Source organism: Rattus rattus, chromosome X, assembly GCF_011064425.1.
Source record: "Rattus rattus isolate New Zealand chromosome X, Rrattus_CSIRO_v1, whole genome shotgun sequence".
Taxonomy (NCBI): domain Eukaryota; kingdom Metazoa; phylum Chordata; class Mammalia; order Rodentia; family Muridae; genus Rattus; species Rattus rattus.
In genome coordinates this window covers 87,448,601-87,455,493 of record NC_046172.1, presented here as the reverse complement: position 1 = coordinate 87,455,493, position 6,893 = coordinate 87,448,601, and the positions used below count along the sequence as shown (strand labels likewise).

Below are 6,893 nucleotides of genomic sequence, written 5' to 3'. Positions count from 1 at the left end.
TGCCCACTGGGACCCTGCTTGCCACCTGCTGAAGAGCTCAAAGAGAGAGCCTTTTCCAAAAGAAAGGAAAGGAAAATCAGAGATGACACTGGCTAGTCACAGGAAGGGTTGAGGTGGGGTCATCTTGGGCCGACAGTGAGTTATTTGGATTAAAGACATGTGACCCCCAAAGGCTACCTGGCCCAGAGATTTGGAGACAGCCTGGAGTAGCTGTGTAGCCTGTCCTCTCGCCCAGTGTCTCTGGGTCTAGCATGGGGTGCTGGGGGCCAGGAGTTGACTTCCCGGAGGGCAGGTGCTGGGGAGACTGAAATGAAACCAGGGGACCCTGGATCTATCTGGTGCACAGGGACGGCAGGACAAGTTGCCCAAAACACCCAGTTGCAGGCCTGGGTGCAGATTCCCTGTACAGGGATCCAGGGCACCCTGTCCAACCTAAGATGTCTGCCAGCCCTAGCTCAGGACCTGGGAGGCTGGGCTCGCCGAGTCCATCTAGCCAAACCCTGTGGGCCTGTGCTGTCCTCTGACAGCTGCATCATGGAGGCTCACAGGCCTCTCCTCGCCACCAATCCCTCGGAAAGCCCTGGTCCTTCCCGCTTAATCAGGAAACATCCTAGACACTAGCAGGACCGCCGCCATGTTGAGAGAGGCGGTAGCCTGCAGGAGGAATCCCTCAAAACAATTCCGATTGATGGCAGTAGTGCACTGCACGAATGCTAACCATGGGTCGGCATTGGCCTCCTCCCTCCTCTTTCCGTGTCAAAAAACACAAAAATGCACACATGCCACAAGCCACCAACATGGCCGACCAGCACTAGGACTTCTGCTACACTCAGATGGGTCTCTGCAGGACACTGGGGTTCCCCAAGACATACTTTTGTATGTTCTGGTCTGCGGCCTATGTGTCTGTGTGTATTGGCGAGTGTGTGGGGGGGGGATTGTGTGTGTGTGTGTGTGTGTGTGTGTGTGTGTGTGTGTGTGTGCAAACCCCCACTCGAGTGTGCTGGGTGGAGCTTGTCTACAAGATTCGGGAGTATTGAGGGGTTTAAGTGTCACGGAAAAGTAGGAGCACAAGTCAGAGATGATAGGAAGGGTGCAAATCTCAGGCAACCTCAGCTGCAGGGCATCTCCCAGCAACTGAAACATCTGGCAGAGGCAGGCAAGCACAAAGGGGCGTGACTATGTTCTTGCAGTGGACCCTCAGAGAGCCCCACACAAGGTCAGTGCCAATGTGGATCGTAGGGGCGGAGCCTCAGAAAGAAAGAAAGAAATGCCTCGACTTGATATCCAGGAGCTGACACTGCCCACTAAGTGCCCAGAAAGGCCACTGGTCTGAGGTGGGCGGGCCCAGGGAACCAGCAGCTGCCTGCCTGACTCCGCCCACACGGCTGTCTAATACTGTAGGCAGCACCTTCTCTTCCTTCTTCAGGGTGCAAACTCCAAGCTCCCAGGGCACACTCAACTTTCTAATCAAGGCAGCCACCCAAGAAGGCCCTCACAGGATGACCCGAGAGGAGACGAGGGCTGCTGGAGGCCACCAGACTGCTCTGTGGGGCACTAGGCACAGCACTGCCTTCCCACCAGGCAGGAGGAGGCTCTCCAGTGGACCTGGTGCCATGGGGTGGGCTGTTGTGTGTGACTGACAGGCCTTCAGTTTCCCTGGCCTGAGCCCCCCGTCCGATGGGAGATGACAAGAAGAGCCCAGGAAACCTCGCCCCTTTACTCGTGCACACAGCTTGCTATCTCTTGCATCCCTTCAATGGGACTTTAGGCTGATGCTGGGCCAAAGAGTCATCCAGCCGCCATCTGTCCACGACCGAGGCCTCAGAAGGTCCGGGAAGATCAAGTCCGCATCCCAACTCCAGGTCGCCCGCACCCTGAGCAGAAGACGAGGACATATCCAAAGAAAGAATGAATATACCACCCCAAGCCAGGCATGCGGGCTTAAGGCTTCCCCTCACAATCCAACCTGTCCTTCTCACACAACGCTGACCTCAGCCCAGAAAGGACTGCTACAACGTGGACTCTCACTGACCTGCTTCACAACAAACACTCTCGGCCTTGATCCAGACCTGGGCTCACACAACCCATAGATTCATAGTCACAAAAGCACAAAGAGACAGACACAGAGACACGGAAGGGGGTAAGGGAGAGGAGAGGGAGAGGGAGGGGAGGGGGAGGGGAGGGGGAGGGAGAGGGGGGGAGAGGGAGAGGAGAGAGACCTAGAGGCATAAACAGACACAGAAACACTGGTTCCCAGACTTTTAAGAATCTAGACTGTACATCTGCTCCTTCCAGAACCATCTCTCTCCTTCCACAAAATCCCTGGACAAGGCAGAAACGGCCAGGTGTCTTTGGATACTTCTTTCTGACTCATCTGCCTGGATGTTAGGGAAGGTGAACCAAGAGTAATGCTTCCTGCTTGGGAGTGAGGCAGCACAGCCACGAGGCTTTCCAGGGACCCTGCCCGGATGGTACCCTACCAGCCCGCCCTGCGTAGAACCCCCTTGGCAGCACAGCATCCTCTGGCTGTTTGTGTTCACATTTCCCCTGAGCCCCAATGCTGACCCTGGCCTCTTAGTCCGCTTGGTACACACAGGGAGGTTGCTTGTTCTGGGCATCCAGGGCTTTTCCTGACAGGTGTGGGACAATTACGGGACAGCATCATCTCGACAGCCAGATCTAGAGCGTCAATGAGAGAGGAGGCAGAACTTTACTCCACAGCTACCAAGAGCCCTAACAAAGGCCAGTGCCAACCCGGGCCACAGGGGTGCAGTGTGCCAAAGAACCAAAGGCCTGGATTCGAGGACCAGGAGCTGACACTGCCCACTGGGACCCTGCTTGCCACCTGCTGAAGAGCTCAAAGAGAGAGCCTTTTCCAAAAGAAAGGAAAGGAAAATCAGAGATGACACTGGCTAGTCACAGGAAGGGTTTGAGGTGGGGTCATCTTGGGCCGACAGTGAGTTATTTGGATTAAAGACATGTGACCCCCAAAGGCTACCTGGCCCAGAGATTTGGAGACAGCCTGGAGTAGCTGTGTAGCCTGTCCTCTCGCCCAGTGTCTCTGGGTCTAGCATGGGGTGCTGGGGGGCGTCAGGAGTTGACTTCCCGGAGGGCAGGTGCTGGGGAGACTGAAATGAAAACCAGGGGACCCTGGATCTATCTGGTGCACAGGGACGGGCAGGACAAGTTGCCCGCAAACACCCAGTTGCAGGCCTGGGTGCAGATTCCCCTGTACAGGGATCCAGGGCACCCTGTCCAACCTAAGATGTCTGCCAGCCCTAGCTCAGGACCTGGGAGGCTGGGCTCGCCGAGTCCATCTAGCCAAACCCTGTGGGCCTGTGCTGTCCTCTGGACAGCTGCATCATGGAGGCTCACAGGCCTCCCCTCGCCACCAATCCCTCGGAAAGCCCTGGTCCTTCCCGTTTAATCAGGAAACATCCTAGACACTAGCAGGACCGCCGCCATGTTGAGAGAGGCGAAGTAGCCTGCAGGAGGAATCCTCGAAACAATTCCGCTTGATGGCAGTAGTGCACTGCGAATGCTAACCATGGGTCGGCATTGGCGCTCTCCCTCCGCCCTTTCCGTGTCAAAAAACACAAAAATGCCGCCGCCACAAGCCACCAACATGGCCGACCAGCACTAGGACTTCTGCTACACTCAGATGGGTCTCTCTGCAGGACACTGGGGTTCCCCAAGACATACTTTTGTATGTTCTGGTCTGCGGCCTATGTGTCCATGTGTATTGGCCAGTGCGTGGGGGCGGCAGTGTGTGTGTGTGTGTGTGTGTGTGTGTGTGTGTGTGTGTGTGTGTGCAAACCCCCACTCGAGTGTGCTGGGTGGAGCTTGTCTAGAAGATTCGGGAGTATTGAGGGGTTTAAGTGTCACGGAAAAGTAGGAGCACAAGTCAGAGATGATAGGAAGGGTGCAAATCTCAGGCAACCTCAGCTGCAGGGCATCTCCCAGCAACTGAAACATCTGGCAGAGGCAGGCAAGCACAAAGGGGCGTGACTATGTTCTTGCAGTGGACCCTCAGAGAGCCCCACACAAGGTCAGTGCCAATGTGGATCGTAGGGGCGGAGCCTCAGAAAGAAAGAAAGAAATGCCTCGACTTGATATCCAGGAGCTGACACTGCCCACTAAGTGCCCAGAAAGGCCACTGGTCTGAGGTGGGCGGGCCCAGGGAACCAGCAGCTGCCTGCCTGACTCCGCCCACACGGCTGTCTAATACTGTAGGCAGCACCTTCTCTTCCTTCTTCAGGGTGCAAACTCCAAGCTCCCAGGGCACACTCAACTTTCTAATCAAGGCAGCCACCCAAGAAGGCCCTCACAGGATGACCCGAGAGGAGACGAGGGCTGCTGGAGGCCACCAGACTGCTCTGTGGGGCACTAGGCACAGCACTGCCTTCCCACCAGGCAGGAGGAGGCTCTCCAGTGGACCTGGTGCCATGGGGTGGGCTGTTGTGTGTGACTGACAGGCCTTCAGTTTCCCTGGCCTGAGCCCCTGCTCCGATGGGAGATGACAAGAAGAGCCCAGGAAACCTCGTCCTACTTACTCGTGCACACAGCTTGCTATCTCTTGCATCCCTTCAATGGGACTTTAGGCTGATGCTGGGCCAAAGAGTCATCCAGCCGCCATCTGTCCACGACCGAGGCCTCAGAAGGTCCGGGAAGATCAAGTCCGCAATCCCAACTCCAGGTCGCCCGGCACCCTGAGCAGAAGACGAGGACATATCCAAAGAAAGAATGAATATACCACCCCAAGCCAGGCATGCGGGCTTAAGGCTTCCCCTCACAATCCAACCTGTCCTTCTCACACACCGCTGACCTCAGCCCAGAAAGGACTGCTACAACGTGGACTCTCACTGACCTGCTTCACAACAAACACTCTCGGCCTTGATCCAGACCTGGGCTCACACAACCCATAGATTCATAGTCACAAAAGCACAAAGAGACAGACACAGAGACACGGAAGGGGGGGGAGAAGGGAGAGGGAGAGGGAGAGGGGGGGGGGAGGGGAGGGGAGGGGAGGGGAGAGGGAGAGGGAGAGGGAGAGAGACCTAGAGGCATAAACAGACACAGAAACACTGGTTCCCAGACTTTTAAGAATCTAGACTGTACATCTGCTCCTTCCAGAACCATCTCTCTCCTTCCACAAAATCCCTGGACAAGGCAGAAACGGCCAGGTGTCTTTGGATACTTCTTTCTGACTCATCTGCCTGGATGTTAGGGAAGGTGAACCAAGAGTAATGCTTCCTGCTTGGGAGTGAGGCAGCACAGCCACGAGGCTTTCCAGGGACCCTGCCCGGATGGTACCCTACCAGCCCGCCCCCCAGTAGAACCCCTTGGCAGCACAGCATCCTCTGGCTGTTTGTGTTCACATTTCCCCTGAGCCCCAATGCTGACCCTGGCCTCTTAGTCCGCTTGGTACACACAGGGAGGTTGCTTGTTCTGGGCATCCAGGGCTTTTCCTGACAGGTGTGGGACAATTACGGGACAGCATCATCTCGACAGCCAGATCTAGAGCGTCAATGAGAGAGGAGGCAGAACTTTACTCCACAGCTACCAAGAGCCCTAACAAAGGCCAGTGCCAACCCGGGCCACAGGGGTGCAGTGTGCCAAAGAACCAAAGGCCTGGATTCGAGGACCAGGAGCTGACACTGCCCACTGGGACCCTGCTTGCCACCTGCTGAAGAGCTCAAAGAGAGAGCCTTTTCCAAAAGAAAGGAAAGGAAAATCAGAGATGACACTGGCTAGTCACAGGAAGGGTTTGAGGTGGGGTCATCTTGGGCCAACAGTGAGTTATTTGGATTAAAGACATGTGACCCCCAAAGGCTACCTGGCCCAGAGATTTGGAGACAGCCTGGAGTAGCTGTGTAGCCTGTCCTCTCGCCCAGTGTCTCTGGGTCTAGCATGGGGTGCTGGGGGGCGTCAGGAGTTGACTTCCCGGAGGGCAGGTGCTGGGGAGACTGAAATGAAAACCAGGGGACCCTGGATCTATCTGGTGCACAGGGACGGGCAGGACAAGTTGCCCGCAAACACCCAGTTGCAGGCCTGGGTGCAGATTCCCCTGTACAGGGATCCAGGGCACCCTGTCCAACCTAAGATGTCTGCCAGCCCTAGCTCAGGACCTGGGAGGCTGGGCTCGCCGAGTCCATCTAGCCAAACCCTGTGTGGCCTGTGCTGTCCTCTGGACAGCTGCATCATGGAGGCTCACAGGCCTCTCCTCGGCCACCAATCCCTCGGAAAGCCCTGGTCCTTCCCGTTTAATCAGGAAACATCCTAGACACTAGCAGGACCGCCGCCATGTTGAGAGAGGCGAAGTAGCCTGCAGGAGGAATCCTCGAAACAATTCCGATTGATGGCAGTAGTGCACTGCGAATGCTAACCATGGGTCGGCATTGGCGCTCTCCCTCCGCCCTTTCCGTGTCAAAAAACACAAAAATGCCGCCGCCACAAGCCACCAACATGGCCGACCAGCACTAGGACTTCTGCTACACTCAGATGGGTCTCTCTGCAGGACACTGGGGTTCCCCAAGACATACTTTTGTATGTTCTGGTCTGCGGCCTATGTGTCCATGTGTATTGGCCAGTGCGTGGGGGCGGCAGTGTGTGTGTGTGTGTGTGTGTGTGTGTGTGTGTGTGTGTGTGTGTGTGTGTGTGCAAACCCCCACTCGAGTGTGCTGGGTGGAGCTTGTCTACAAGATTCGGGAGTATTGAGGGGTTTAAGTGTCACGGAAAAGTAGGAGCACAAGTCAGAGATGATAGGAAGGGTGCAAATCTCAGGCAACCTCAGCTGCAGGGCATCTCCCAGCAACTGAAACATCTGGCAGAGGCAGGCAAGCACAAAGGGGCGTGACTATGTTCTTGCAGTGGACCCTCAGAGAGCCCCAGAC

At 56.1% G+C, this 6,893-nt stretch overlaps 1 long non-coding RNA gene across 1 annotated transcript in view; it reads right to left on the bottom strand.

The window, feature by feature from the left end:
- Positions 1-4,503: 4,503 nt before the first annotated feature.
- Positions 4,504-6,893, bottom strand: part of LOC116889286 — an 8,961-nt gene continuing 6,571 nt past the window's right edge. The window contains exon 4 of the long non-coding RNA XR_004386371.1: positions 4,504-4,709. This is a non-coding gene — a long non-coding RNA (uncharacterized LOC116889286). The remainder of the gene's footprint in view (positions 4,710-6,893) is intronic.